At 34.9% G+C, this 16,801-nt stretch overlaps 1 protein-coding gene across 6 annotated transcripts in view; it reads right to left on the bottom strand.

Annotated features, from left to right (window-relative positions):
- The window catches only part of CACNA2D3 (calcium voltage-gated channel auxiliary subunit alpha2delta 3), a 466,453-nt gene that overhangs the window by 313,333 nt on the left and 136,319 nt on the right, over window positions 1-16,801 (bottom strand). The window lies entirely within an intron of this gene.

Below are 16,801 nucleotides of genomic sequence, written 5' to 3'. Positions count from 1 at the left end.
GAAATTTTGACAACTAATGATTGGTTTCTTTTATGCTGTTGCTGATATTCTCTACTTATTTGATGTTTATTTGTTGACAGAATGCTGCTAGGCAGAAAGACACTGACATTCAGAAGAAACAATGGGGTTAGTATCAGAACTCTGCTAAGAAAATACAATAGAAATATTTATGCTATGCATAGTAGGAATATATATTCCTTCACAACAGTTAAATTACCCCTCCAGACACCCAAACATCAAAATATTGAAGAAAAAAATCTCTGTATTCCATTCAAAAGTATTTTAAACCAATGATACACATATGTATTCGCCATTTAGAAACCTCCTTCACCAATGAAGATCCTGCAAATATCTATTTTATGTGGTTTACAAAATCCTTAGATTAGGAATACTTACACTATAAGCATGTCTACACGTCCTTAACTTTCCTTGCAAGGAAAACCCGTCAACAAACCACAGAAATACGTGGCCTTATTTGAATGCAAAGCATCATTTGCACAATATGGATGAGCATTAACTTATGGTCTCTTTCACAACATAACTCTTAGACTGAAAATACATTCAATTTTTATCCTCTTTATTTTCTGCAAAACAACCGTTTTTTTAATCAGTGTTTATAAGTGAACCTTGTAAGAATATAATGTACAAAAAAAAAAAAAGTGTAATATTCTCTGGAGCCAAATTTCAAAGTGTTTAATACAGAGACTGTTTCTCCTACTCACGTCACTCCACTATATTTTTACTCTAAGTGCCGAGACAGTAATACTAAGTAAATTCATGAAGAACATTTGCCTTTGTAATAATGATTTTCTCCAAAACATATGCAACATTAGAGAGAAGGAAGAATAAGGAGACAGAAGAAAAATGGCTTAAAGCATCAGGATGAACATTTTAGTGATCAAAACAATGAACAAGGACCAATCATGTCCTGGCAGGTGACAGAAGAAAGGAATTTACTGTAAGAGAATTCCTATGCATATTGTTCGCATTTCTTTCAACTAATTTTCAAGGCAAATGACACTTTGAACCAGCTTTAATCTGAATACTTATCTGTAAAAGCTTGCACGCATGTTTTGATAGGAAAATTTGATAAAATATCATTTGCAGACTATGCCATAAGAAGGTTAACAATGTCATCAAAAATATTTAGGATATTGAATTTTCTGTAATTTTCCTATTCTGGTAATTAATTTATTTACTTTTACATTGCTTCCTACTATGAGATTATTTTATTTCAGACTTTAATATTAATCTTGTAATATTTATGAAGCCTCAAGCAGACTGCCTGCATTTTGTTCTTTGGAGGAAAGCAGGATGATTTTTTTTTTCCCCTTTCTAGCCTTTTTTTTCCACATGCCTAAAAACATTTTTATTTCAACTCTGCAAGTCCACTACTAAATTCAGCTCAACTTCTATTATCCATTCTGAAATATAGATAGGTAGACATATAGGATAGCATGGTGATTTGTCTAAAATAAATTAATCTTTTTTTGCGATTATTGGAGAAAACAATAGAATGCAGTAAACAACAGGGAGGTAAATATTACTGCAATGAAATGTGATAAAATGGACTAGATTAACAGTAAATTGAAAACACTCCCAGTTAATTAATGATCTCAAAGTCTGCTCATGTCCTACAGGATTAGAAGCTTTGGAGAATATAAAACAAATGACAAAACACACTGCTATGAACATCACATTTATTATGTCAACGGACTAAGTACAAATTTGACTCATTTATTTCAAGCTGCACAGGTCATGTTCAACATATCAGAGTCTGATAAAAACTGCTCCCTGCAGTATTGATCTTTGAATTCTTAGAAAGTATTCTAAAATACATCCCTTCAAGAGGCTGTTTTCAGGTCTCCAGTTGTATTGATTTAAGCTTTGCCGTTAAGTGGAGAAAATCAGATTATTCACTGCATTTGTTGGAAAATTACGTTTTAGAATGAAAGTCAACATTTTCTAGCCACAGAGAATTGCATCATATAGTATCTTAGGTTACTGAGGAAACATATTAAAAACTCAAATTTCTCAATTTTGAGTAACTTCTGTTATTTGATAATTAACAAGTCGTTTCCATTCAAAATAAGTGTGATACTACTCAGTACATTGATTCATTTTTCCCTAACATAAAGCCAAAGTTCCAGCATTAAAAAAAATATATAGGGGAAGAAAGAGATATTGTTTAAATTATAACAACAAAAGATCACACATCTTGCATAGTGCTCATCCAGCCAATTGTAGGAAAACTTAAAGAGCAATTGCAACAAGCCAGGAGTATTTACTTGATCTGCAAGACTTTGGCAACTGAGGTGTTTACTTAATATGTATTTTATATTCAGAATTTCATTGCCATAAAAACAATTCTGTTATTTATTCAGCCATCAGTGGAAGGTTCAAAGACAGCAGAAATGATGTGGCCAGAAAGAACAGCAGCTGGTTTTAGAATTCTTTTGCTCTAGTGACTGTTCATGGAGGGGAGAGGTGCCAGCTTCATTCGTGCATGTCCATGAACCTCCTCTCAGTACTGAATGTTCTGGAAGATGGTAATTTTGTTTGAGTCTAGAAAGATGCTGACCAACAAAAGTATGAACACAAGAAATCTAAATCAAAGCAGATATGAAAAAACCAACACAATAAATCTGCAACAAAAAAAAATCATTAATAATGGATCCTCTTCCTCCCACCACTCCTACTGCTGTCTGATCTTCAGGGTTCCATAGTTTTCCTGACACTACAATTTAGAGTATACATTTGCTTTTAATTTAAATAAATTAGCTAAAACAACGCAGATGTTCACTCAAAATAAATTCAAACAAATTTTAAAATACAGTTATTTTATTTTAATGTAATCTTGAAAAAAACAATTGCAATTTTACTGGCACAGTCCTAAGGAAAAAACTACTGGGAAAATGCTGGTGGAAAATACTCAGCTTTTGGCCTGGGTTATCCTTTATATTGCTTAGTTGCAAACTACCTTCATATAGTCACTCTGAATAACTCTTCCAAACAATGTTTTAAATCAGCCATTTTCTCTCCTTTGTCAAAAATGTAAACTGTAAATAACTGATTTTTCCACAAAAATGTATCAAAAGTTAAAGTCATGGTTGGACATTTCTTTCGATAAGCAGTCTTCCAGTTGTCAAGAAGACTGAGCAGATACAACTAAGCAACTTCTGGTTTGTTTCTTTTTGTTAGCAAAATCCACATTTGCTAAGAAATTCTCCACAGAGACATGAACATTCGTCATTTGACACAGCAGACAAAAAATAAGTTATTTCTGCAATATCTGTTTTGCCACATCATTTCACATAAGTACCAGGCAAAGACAGACAGCACTTCACTGTCAGAACTTCTAATGCTATTCATGGATTTAGTTTAGGGATCTTTTTTGTTTTGTTTTCCTTCCTCCCCCCACTTGCATACTAAGCATTCATCTAAAATCAGCATACCATAAAGGAGTCCACACGAAACACATGTCTGAATCACTTAATGCAATCCAAGCATTTGGCACTGAAGTATAACAAACGCCAAATAAACAATAACAACATTAATTATGATTTAAATTAAAAAAATACAGATTGAGTGAATAAGGAGGAAAAGAAGCACTCTCTTGAAGAAAGGCAACTTCAGAAAGATACCACAGATCAGCTACAGTTTGAATTATTTTCTTCTGGGACAAATGTGATAATTGTGTTCCTGTTTGTATCTACCTATAAACTTTTATCAAAATCCAGATAACTGTGTTGTATGCCAAAACATTTCAAGTTACTAACAGGTTTGTAAGCAGCTCTCAGCATCACTCTTTGTACATGTGGGTGCTTTGAACACAGGCAGAACAATCTATGATGATAAGTCCTCCCACTCCCAGTGATCTTCAGAGGAGGCAAATATCACCACCATCCTGATTAAAGAAGTATATTTACTCAACGCCAACTCTATAATAAGCCTTCAAAAGCAATCTGTGTTGCATATTTAGGAATGGATATAAGCCTCTGAGAAGTATTCATAACTATATCTCACATATTTGTGCATAATTATAAATGTGGCTATTTGAGATAGTGTTTTTGTCACGCATACATTGCAGGTTGATATATGAGTGCATTATTATTTTATAAAGGAAAAGCAGAACCAACATGCAAATGAAAGTTGAACTATACATTTCAATTGATCGCTTCCATGAAAAAAAATGCTTATTCGATGTCATTCATAAAAAACACAAACCAAAAACACATTCAGATGTTCAAGTCTCAAAACTTCAAATGTAAAATGAGATTATAGAAAGACACACACAAAGCTCACATTGAATTTTTAATGTTTTCCTCATATAAGAATTTTTGAAATGCATGCTGTTAGCTCTACTGAACAAAATTTAAATGGCATTTATTCAGGGTGCTTTAAAACTCTTACTCATTTTTTAGTTATTTTGCTTTTAGTCATAAAACTCTAACCCCACCATTACTGTGGAGCAGACTGACAATGTAGTTGCACTATGTGCTGCCTTCCACCATTAATAATTCTATGGAGGATAGAGGAGATATGAACAGAGTGAGGCTTTTTACTATTAGCAAAATATGCTTCCTAGATTTTGAATCAAAACTAAGAATATAACTTGTCCTCAGTGTGGGGAAGCTACAAGACAGTAAAATTTTAAAACAATGATCACGTTCAAATTGGTGAGACGCAAACTTGGAGAGCTCAGGAAAGCTCAAATCTTCTGTCACTTGACCTCTTGCAGTGCTCTTTCATACTAGCACACAACCGCTCTGTATGTAAGAGCTCACAGAGCAATTTCCTGCAGATGATTTAAAAAAACAAAGCATAGTCTTTAAATCCTTCATTACAAGTGAGGGGTCACTAATTAAATATGTACTGTTTGAGTAAACCTAAATTTGAAGCCAATGAAATAGCAGTCTCCAGAATTATATGTGCATGAGTGTGGGAATCTGAGCATTTCCACTGAGCAGAAGGGTACTCAGATGGCACTACTACAGCAGAGACATCAACTACAGATGGTGCACTCCTTTGATAGACTCATCTGTGAATCTCTCCTTAGTAAAAGATTTCTGTATTTCTCCATTATTGCAATAATCTCAGGGTGGTGGTTTGGGGGATTGTTTTTTCAGTTTTGTTTAAACAATATCGCTGTTATTGCCTGCTCCTCCTCACTCTAAAATGAACTTGGTGGAGCAAGATTTAATGTCTTAACAAAATAAGCAATATTAGATTTGTCCTTACTTTGCAGCCAATGCCTGCTGAGAATTTATGAACAAAAACATTTTGGTTTAAAGCCTGCATAAGATTTGTCATTCACAGATCTCTGGAGACTTTATAAAAGAAGGGCCTAACAACCTCAATTCTGTACATGAAAATATTGAGACAGATAAATTCAGCAACATGCCCAAAGTCCCACAACACTTTACAGCAACAAAGAGTTGCTCTCTTGGTTACTCTTCCAGTGCCCTGCCTGATAGACCACAGACAACATTGTTAACTCCAGCTTGATCTATAAGAAAGTACGAGTCACAATGGCATATTTTTCCTTACCTTGACATTAAAGAACTCCTTGATAATTGGAAGTTTGTGTTACACCACATTACACACTCCTATTAACCTTTACTGAACCTCTTTGTGTTGATGAAATCTATCAGCAATGACCAGTGTGATGGCATACTCATTTTCTTTTCTACAGGGAAATCTTTATTCACTTCATCAAAAGACTCCAAGGAACTCTACACTAGCCTGTTTTGTTCAACCTTTGTCACTTATGGTGAAACTCCTGCTACCTCAAACTCCATTTTAGCCACTTCATAAAATAATGTACACTTTGAAATGCGAAGTATGGAAACATTTGTTGTACATTATTTTACTACAATCAGCTGCACAGAGTTACACATTTTACACAGTAACCAAAGATCAGCTTTCAGCTTACCTGGGAGATTTATTATCACTGGAAGACTTGAAAAGTGTAGGCATTGTTTTTCTTGTTGTTGTTGTTGTTGTTTTAAGAGCCAGTTAAAAACAATCATTAAAAGCTGCTTTAGAAATTTATCTTGTAGGGCTTATTCTCGTAATTATATACACCTTTATTTTGTCTTAGAAGAGAATGTCAAGTCATCATTTAGCTCAAAAAAGGAACATTCTGAAACTGTTCTACAGGCTTCTTTTTCCATAGATGTGCTCTTGAAAACCCACTGCAGTATTTCACATGAAATACTTAAAAACGTGAAATAAAAAAAACAGGTATAAATCTGAAGGACCACAGTATAACTCAGTGGGTATGTCATCCAAGGGAAAGCCACCACTTTCAGGTGAAAGCAACTATTAGGAGCACATACATCTCACCTGCTCCTTACAAAAGTCTGAAGAAGTGTGAGAATGTGCCCTTTCATCCTGGACAGTTGATCTGAGTCACTGCTGATTGAGAAGCAGGGAACCTGATCACCTACTATTTACATCCATTTCTCAGCTGGGACAACATACTGAAACATTTTCTTTTGCACATCAAACTGCATCATCCTTCTCTGAAAGCCTTTATGGCTACCAGAAACAAGGACAACTAAAGAGATAGCTTGCTTTGTGCTGAAAGGTCACAAGACACCTCTACAAGGTAATTTATTCAATCAGGCTTTTTTTATAGCATTTTTCTCATTATGCTTCCTTTTATCAGTGTGTCTGTCCATCTCCTTTTTGTTCCATTCTGGCAGACCTATGTCTGTCTCATCCACAGGCACTGCTTTGGGTATCAGTATCCCCATATACATTTATTAGACAATGCTTATTTTCCACTCCAAAAAAACAAGTTAGATAGTCATCTCCTCACCTTCCATAGTTGCCCCTAAATTAGTTACAAAATAAAATGAGTAAGGAAGAAAACAAGAGATTAAGGTGGAGTAAAGAGAAAAACAAAATGCACCCTGAAGAGAAATATTGTGTAACAAATCTCACACCTCATGGCAAGATGAAAAGGTGCCAGTCTTTTAAAATAGCTAGGGGTAATTTTTTCCTCAGGAAAACAAAACAAAACAAAAACACGCAATTTCAACTCCTTGGGAAACTGAAAATCTGCTCATGATTTGCAATGCTTTCTGGAGCTAGCATTCATCTGCTCAGATAATACTTTTAAACCTTCACTCTTTGTATTATGTGGTACCTTTGACATTAACTTCTAAACAGGTTTTAATTCGTTGACTGTCCCTATGAAGGACATGGCATTGATTGCTGCTGCAATATCTCATCATTGCACTTTTCTGTATCCACGTGATAAAAGTATTTACATTGATTTTGGTTTTTTAGACAGATACCAGAACACTATATATCAAAGTGGACTCTCCTAATTACAACAGAGAAAGTCACTTCTGAATAGCTGAACCCTGGCATCCAAATTTAGGCTTCCAATTTTTCACTATAATTACTGAAGATAAAAAATTATTTCCTTCACAAAAATTTAAACTCCTCTCTATTGTATCAAAGCCAGCAATACCAATATGTTCTCAGACTCTCTGAAAACTTGACCACCTCCACGTTGTCTCTATGCTGATGTCCTGAAAAGAATTTATCAGGCTAACCATAAAAATTAAGAATTTGGAAACTGAAAGTATTGCACTTGGCACTGCCTGGAAGTGTGAAAGCACATTTGTTTTCTTGCATCACAAGCACTGCATGACAACGATGCTCTGCACTTTCCTGTCTGATTTTCAGTCACTTGTAAAAGTTCCCAAGAAACTGCACAGGATGAGTAACTTTTCTGTATATTTAGTCTATAAGGGCTTATTCACAATGATTTCTTTCAAAGCTCCACAACTAAACGTAAATATGCAATAAAAATGAAGAGTTCAACTGTTAAACAATTCCCAATCCAACATATAATAAATACCTTTGAAAGATTGTTATGTGATACTAGTCAATCTGTACAACAGATCTTGCCCACATCTTTATTCTCTTTGACCATTTAGCTATACTGCACACTTTCTTAAAGTGAAATCTGATGTATTTGTAGGATCATGAAGACTGCAAAAGACCCCTAAGACCATCTAGTCCAACTGTCAACCCATCTGCACAATATCCAGTAAGCCATGTTGTTCACTGTCCAATCTACACATTTCTCAAACACCTCCAGGTACAGTGACTCCTCTGCCACCTCTCTGGGCAGCCACCCTACCCCAAGCCTGTCACATTGGATGGGTTCCTCATGAATACAGTGCAGGATGCTGCACTTATTCTTGTTGAACCAAGTTGAACCTCACATGAAGTGTGAGGGACATTCATTTTATTTACAGCGTTTTCTATGTACTGTGCTTTCTACATACAGTTAATTCAATACCACAAGCACAAGCATGGAAATGCTTACCAAGGTTTTGACTGGTTCTTGTAGAACTAGAAAATGTTCCTGTAATTTAGGAACTCATTAGTGATAGTATTCATCTTGCCAAAAATAAACAGTGTATTACATGTAGGTTATTGTCATAATAAAACATTTAACACAAGAGCCTATAATAGAACGCATGAACTAACATTTATCAGAAGACACTGAGCTTTTGTACTAAAAAGTATCCAGCAAGAGCTCCGTTTTGCTTGTCAGTGGATCACTATTGATGATAATGTGCCTAAGAATTAAAGATGTATCAATTTGCATAGCAGAGAACAGAAGCCGTGAATAATAGCCAAATCAATACTATGAAGTCATAAAGAATACAGTGTGCTCTCCTGTTTGTAATTAATTTACTTTTTCTCCTTTCATACACAACAGAAACTTAATAAAGGAACATTTTAATCACATTAAAGTTTCTAATTAGAAAGAGAACACATAGTGGTATCTCTCTACCATATTTTTTCTGTTCATACGCTTAAAGCACTTAAAGTATTACTTTGTTTGCACACATCTACAGAAAGCAGCTTGTGTTTTAGGAACATATGCCTATTCTGAGTGATGTTTTGCAGTACAACCACTTGAGTGCTTGTTTCCTTAAATACAATATCTTCTTCTAGTGAGGATGTTCATTGTCATAAACAAGTGATGATGTCTACAGTCACATTTCTGCAACAAATACTCTACTGGAAATAGATGTATAGACATAGTTTAAGCATGATTTGGTTCATTATAATGCAACAGAAAGCCTTAGCACTGAGAAATTATATTCACTTACATTGAGGCTTAGCTTGTCCTATTCAGCTCCACTGGTTAATGAAATAATGTCTATTTTTAAATTAAAAAGAACAGGTTTAAGTGATCAGCATCTAGCAGTGGCAATCTCTCCTTGTAAGAAAAGAAGTGGTCCTGTTATTTCAAGAGACTTTCACTAGGCCGGCCAGCCTCTGCAAGAGCAAACAAGATAAAACTCCTGGTTCTCTGGCTTTAAAAATAGTTTTATTATATTCTGAGAAGCAGAGTTTTAACAGCCATTTTGTTGGAATTCCATTAAGTATTATTTTTGCACAAACCAAACTTTAAAACTTAAACTGCCATTAATGTGTTCATAAAGACAAAGAAATTAAAATTTCCATTGTTAAGATACGTCTCCATGACAATATTCAGCAAACTGCAGTCAGCAATCCATTACTACTTCATTGCTTGATAGAAATATTCTTTTCCCACAACTGCCTAGCCCTAAGAACCTGGAAACCACCAGAATTGCATGAGCTGACTCGTCAATCTATTGATAAATTCCTCCCTGCTCACCGCAAAGCACTGACCCTGGTGAACTGCATTCACATCTCTTAGACAGCAGTAATTAACATACGCTTAAGTTAAAATCACAGGGCTCCTACTGAAGCAGGCAGAATAAGCCAGGTACTTAAAGCCATTACTTATCACTGAGGTTGCCAGTGGCCACTTACAGCTTTCAGCAATTTTATTGAAGTAATATCAAACTCAAAAATCTTTAAGACTTAGCTAGACCTTTGGTTGTTTACCAGCAACTGTGTAAAAGATTCATAAATGAGGGTCCTCAGCTTTCTGAAATAGCTTTTCTGTTTAAGAAATAATGCATATAGCCAAGGGCAAAATCATCTTTTAATTTCCAACATCAGATTTTATCATACTAACTAATGAGAAGGTAAAATATTTAAATTCTTGTCAAATTACATTCTGCAATAAAAAAATTCTGAACTGATTTGCAGGTTTCTTTCTTTCACAAAAATACAACTTGTCCCTTATTGCTATGAACACACATAAAACATTGTGCATCAATAAAATATAATTGTGGCAACTGGACACTGTTTGCATTTGGAGGTAGAACAGAGCATGTGCTGCGTGCACAGGACTGCCAGAGGCATACATCTGTTTGTGCAGTTCTAGTTCAGTAGTTTAAGGAATGAAGTATCACCTCATTACAGAACTGCCATGTATGAGTGAATTTGTGGAGCTTGCCCTCCTCACAGTCAGACAGTTCTAATCTCCTCGCAAACCGCAGTGGCAGCACAGAGATGAAGTGTTAAGCTTATCGGGCCTCATCTGTACCATCACCTACTTAGTTAAACCCTAGCCATCCATTTCACTGTCATTTCTTTGTTCCAGAGGTGCCTGAATGCATAATAGCCAATACCCAAAGATACAAGATACCTTTAAGCCTTTCTAAGATCACTAGCATTATTTTTTTTCAAAGGCAAACTGAAAGCGATCCACTAGCACCATTTTAACCACTGGTTGGACTACCTACTTTTCTTATACTAGATTCTACCTTGTACTGTCACTACATATTCCATTACTAAAAAACTGTTCATGTACTGTAAATTAACTTTCAATATTTGCACGAAATTCTTACCTTTGAAAATGCCTGTGTTATTATGGCAGTATCACAGTTGGAAAGGGTTCTGTAAATGCAAATTTTATGTCATAATAAAGACAACCTTGGACTCACCACTGTTTTGGGACATCACCAAGCAAATCAACAAGGAGCTCCATTTCAGTCAAAAAATAGTCAAAAAAATTTAAAAAAAATTTTAAAAAGGCACTGAAAGAATGCTGCCTTTGATTTGTTCAAAATAAATTTCTCATTTTTCACATTTCTTTTTAGCAACACAATTCTGTTTTCAAGATCACAATACCTCATGGATCTTAATTTCAGGAATAAGATCCAAAAATTTACATACATGGAGCAGTATTTCTATCATCAGCTAAAGGAGCCTTTTCCTGTCTTCCAGTTATTGTTGAAGGATAAAACAGTTTCCCACCATATTTTCTTCTAGAGTAGCAGGGCTAATGCAGCTTCTAGATTACTGTCACAGGTACTGCTGAGATGCACATTAGGAGACAGTGATATCTGAGAGCTATAGACAGGAACAGGAAGAAGAGTTTGTACAGATGTGCTTGGTCTCAGTGTTGCTGGGAATGTGCAAGCAGTATGTTTCTTCTCCCCAAATAGGCTTACATAACATTTTCATATATAATCTACACCAAAAGTCATCTAAAGGGATTTTTTAAATGGAAAATGATCTTTTGCAGGCAAAGGCTGCATGCAATACTTTTCTATTTTATAATCAACAAAACCTGTAGGGATTTCTGAGTGTTATCAATACCATAAAGGTACCAATGATGCCATCTTACGTCTCTAGATGCCTCTAGAACACACTGAGCAGGCCTATGTTGAAAGGTGCTGTAGATAAAATTGGAATGTTTTCTGGTCTTAAAATAAAACAAACAAAAACAGACTAAAAATCACTGTTCATAGTAAGAAATTTGGTTTTGGCTCATTCTTCAAAGTTTTCCTGTTCCAACTGGAGATTAAGAGTCAAACCACAAGAACAATGCCAATCACTTCATCGCTAGCTTCTTGCAAGTGAGGAAAATAGAATTATACATTTATGGGAGAGACAAAGAGGGAAGGTACATTTATTGCAGGAAATCAGATAATTTTGCAGTAACAGCTTACATTAAAGGATGCTGATTTGATTCCTGTAAACTCTACAGCTTTCTGTCAATACTGCATCCTTCAAAAAGTCAAAGCTGAAAATATTCCATTCACTCCAGCCCATTTACATTTTTACTTCAAATGAAAAGTTTCGGCAATAGACTTAGAGGAGACATGGTTGATGGAAGTTTGTTCGCAACAAGAAGTATGCAATTTAATGAACCCACTTGGTTAAGTAAGTAGAAATTGTTCAGGTGTCACAAAAAGTGAAATAGTATGGAATCTGCAAAAAGCCAACAGTGCCCCAGTAAGAAGCCGTTGTTACTGAAGATGATGGACCAGAAATTGAATAATGGTGGATATTCAAACTCTGGTAGTTAGTATTACATTAAAACACAAGTTTTTAGCAAACTAATTTTTTATCTTATGTTCAAGCTTTCCTGTAAAAGGTAACTATTGGTTACAGAATTACAACTCTTTGATGACTCTGATAGCTGGGAAAATATTTTCCACTACATTTTGTGATCTTCTGCCATAAAAGACTGAGCATACCAAAGTCACCAGGTATATATTACTGAAGAGTGACGCATTTCCCCACAAACTTTTATTCCTCAATTAGTGGCTACAAAATCACCCAACCTCTATCTCTTCTGGTGAGCCATTAACTTCCTACTAAGAATACCAGCACTAGACTATTATTTTCTCCCCATCTGGTTCTGTTGACCCAGTGTCTAAGATTACCCTCTGGAAAAGAAAAGCCACAGGACTAGAACACAGCATGTTTCTGAGAGGCCCTCACAGAAGTCTCTGGTTACTGTGGGATGACAAGAGAAATGCCAAAGCACACAGCAGCACAGCTGACAGGAAAATAATGTCCCCAACAACTGTTCCTGGATATTTTACTGTTATTGCTTCTCTAACCCTCAACTCTTTGTTCCATTAATTAGCATGCAGCAGCTATAATCCTCCCAGAAAAAGTCTTTGTTCCCAGATAATAATTTAACTAACAAGCAGAAACATTTTACACATTTAATAACAACAAATGAGTCAAGATCACCATCAGCTCATCATCTTTGACTTTGCCTGGAATTCTTTCTAACACAGTTCCCAAATGATACTTTTTACTATAACTACACACAAAAAGATAAGTAAATTTAGAAAAGAAATCCCCTTCCCATGACTCCTGGAGCCAAACTTCTGCAGGTAGTCCGTGAAGAGCTGTTCTGGTTCCAGACACTGAGATTCATTCAAGGGGTTTTGTTGTTCTTTTAGCTGGGTGTATATGGACAAAAAGAGTCCCCTATTTTGCACATTTATCTTAAGACAAAGAAGAAGCATTTGCCAAGTGGCAATTGGGAAAAAAACTCATCTAAGCACTCCGGCAGTCTTCCCAGCACTGCAGCATTCTTCTCACAGAATTACTTTAACTTCCATCTTCATTTCCTCATTCATAAAATAAAGCAGTCTGACAGGAATAACTTGATGCCAAAATTACTATCATTCTTGTATTGAAAGGGTGTATAAACATTTAAAAGATATTATTCATTCACTCGGTAAAATATTTACAAAGATCTGATGATATTTAAACTTAATGTCTCCTGAAACAGTTTAAGATGACCCAGTGCTAGAATATATTAAAAAAATAAACTGAAAATAAATGAATAAATAGTCAAAAAGTTAAACTTATTTCTGTCTCAGTAGGATATTGTAACAGTATAACTAACAGACCAAACCTTTGAGGGTATATCTGAAAATCAAGTTTCCTCAAAAACACCTTGGTAATAAAAAGAGCAGATTTTTTTTTTCTAAACAACACATACTCACTAGGTATACAGTCTTTTAGACTTAACATTTCTGTTTTGCTCCCAGTCATTTGTAGCATGTATGTTTAGTCTCCTAATTACTTATTGGTCTTGTGTTTATCAGTCCTGACTTGTCCCCTTGAATTGCCAAAAAAAAAAAAAAAAAAAAAAAAAAAAAAAAAAAAAAAAAAAAAAAAAAACCTCACATTATTCCACATTTATTTTCCACAGTTTTAATTTAAGGCAATCAGTATTTTGCATTATAATAAAGCACCTTCTAGACAGGCAGCAAATCCTTATGCTTCATTTTTTACCTGTGCACAGGGCTTTGAATTCTTTAAAATGTGGACTACAATATAAATCAAGCCTGATACTCACTGTTCTGCTACAGAGGCTTTAAATTTTACAATACTGAACTACCACATTATTAATTCAGCCTTCATTTTACATATATTTCTTCATTCTATTTATTTCAAAACTATGCTTTGTAACAGTTCTGGGAAAAACAAGATCTATATAATTTTAAGCAATGTACCATAAGTGAACAGAAGAAAGGAAATCTCACTGACAGTATAAGAAATCTCACTAGCTAAATTTAAAGGCATTTAGGGGGAAAAAAAAAAAAAAAAAAAGAAAGAAAAAAAAATCAGTTATTTTACCAAAAATCACTTATTTTGCTTCATTGTCAAGAAAACTTTCCAGAAGCAGTTTCAAATCCCCTCTTTTTGAGGGCAGTGATGGAAAATACAAGTCACAGGGACTTGGGTTTTGCAGTAAAATTAGCATAAGTGAAATTTGGAGTTATAATAACGGTTATATTCTTAGAGAAAGAATGGTCTGGTGGTTGAGAGATTAACCTTGGGCTCAAAAGAATTGGGCTCAATTCCCAGATCTGCCACAGAGTTCTTCATAACCTTGAACTGGTCATTTAATTCCTATGTTCTCAAGATATTAAACAAAGTTGATAATATTTCCGTAATTAGTTTCCACCTTGCTTTTACAGGTATCAGTCCTGCAGATCAGATAGAAAACAAGATTTATACAAAATCTGGTACTTCAATCCCAAGAACAATTTGTGTCAGGATTGGGAATTAGTTTCTGTTCTGAAGACTTGCCAGCAGTCTTCGTTTGCACTGCATAATCTCAAGCATCATCGTAAACCCTAGGAATTCCAGTAATAGATACAGTGAACAACTGCACTGCAGCTTAACCACTATTCCTGCAATAAAGTTTATGCCATATACAGTGTATGTGCATGAAAGGCAAAGGTTTATTAAAGCAATTGCTTAAAAACCTACCTAGTTACCTTCAAACATAAAAATTCAAAAGACAAATAGTGGTTATTTTAAATCCATTACTGTATATTCAGAGCTCTGTGTATAAATCTGAAAAGTGAAAGAAATATGGAATTTTGGGTAAAAGCTGAAACGAATGGCATAAAATGTACTTTGCACAATTTACACGCAAGGAAGATTTACAGCAACACTTCTTAAGTAGCAATAGCACAAAATACCTGTCATTCTGAAGTACGGCAATACATTCAGACAAATATGAGAAATGCACCGTGTTTATCTACCATGAAATGTTTATGCACATAATCTATTACTCAGTTTGCAAAAATAGTTATCCACTCCTCAAGCACATGGTAAATAACTATCATGAAGCATCACAAGGTCTTTATATCACTTAAAAATAAAAACAGCAATTTTAAACATAAATGCTCTATCTTTTTTTCACTTCCCTCCAAGAAGGAACTTGAAACAATTGCATAGCATGAAAATACCAACCACTATTGTAAAAATGTAGAAGAAATAGAGGCTCAATTAATTGCAATTAGAATCACAAAACACTTACTCTCTACTTAGACTCTGTAAAATCAAGAATATATCAAGCTAAAAGCTTTTATCAAGCACAGTGTCAAAAGACTTTAAGCTGACTGACAAGTAATCACACTTTGGATATTTCAAAAACACATTTAAAACATGTTAGTTATAGCTTAGATTTTAGTTTTCAGTAGTCTGAACACTGAAAACAAGAGGTATTTCTGTTCCTATTCATAAGGTTAAAAGATAAAAATAAATGGGAGAGGAAAGGAGTGGGGCACTGCCATAAGACAGAAAGATGTATAGAGAGACAATTGACAGTGGGAAAGGAGGTGAGATTCACATGTTGAGAAACAAAAGAAAATCACTTGAATTTGCAATTATTGACCTTGCACTGGAATTAATTCCTCTTCTGGGGTCCAGCGATGGAGCAATGCAAACCACTCGAGCTTCACATTTGAAGGGCATGTCATCAACAGAAGTCCACAGTGGAATTATGGGTCTGTAATTCAGTGTTCTCACTATTTATTCTATACATTATGGTTGCCTGGATTTCATTTGCAAAGAACAAGTGCTTTTGCACTCATTACCCCTGACCATCCTGTACTTGCATAAATCATCTTTTTTTTTTTTTTTCCTACAGTGAACTATGGAATCCATCCTAATGGAGAAACAACAAAACCTAACTGCATAAGCAATTTTCTTGTATGTCAGATTTTTCCAGTCCAAAAATAATACAGAAAGCTCTACACAAACTGTTCACTTTTCCAACAGTTTCCCACTTAGAAATACAAAATGTCCAGCTTCACTCAATTTCTTGGAAATGATCACAAAAGTAAACCAAAAATAAGGGCAAAAGCTTCATCTATTCTTTCGAAATAAGCCACAGTGTTAAAGAAACTGTGCCTTTTTATTAACCATAGATAAAATCCGCTGTGAGAAAGAGGTACAGAGGTAAAGCTAATGTTATTAAAATAGATTGAAAAAATCCCAACTTTACCAGCTTCATAATACTAACATAGAGTGAGAAGAGAAAGAGGAATAAATTAAAAAAATATTTAATTAGCCAAAAAAAAAAAAATGAACTATTGAAGGTAGGAGCAGATTGGAGCTGGTTTTGTGGCTGTATTTTTCTTTCTTTCTTTTTTTTAAGGTGAAGAAAATTTTATTGCTGAATGCATTAGAAGTAAGAATTGTAAATCACTTTAAGCTCAAAGAGATTTGAATACAGCAGCTGATACACTCCTGCAAACCCTCCTTCACCTCCATGATCAAAGCAGCAGCGCAGCTCCTGCCTGCGCTAACAGCACTCACAGGAGCAGGG

Source organism: Tympanuchus pallidicinctus, unplaced genomic scaffold (assembly GCF_026119805.1).
Source record: "Tympanuchus pallidicinctus isolate F22 unplaced genomic scaffold, pur_lepc_1.0 scaffold17, whole genome shotgun sequence".
Classification (NCBI taxonomy): Eukaryota; Metazoa; Chordata; class Aves; order Galliformes; family Phasianidae; genus Tympanuchus; species Tympanuchus pallidicinctus.
This window is presented reverse-complemented; position numbering and strand designations above follow the sequence as displayed.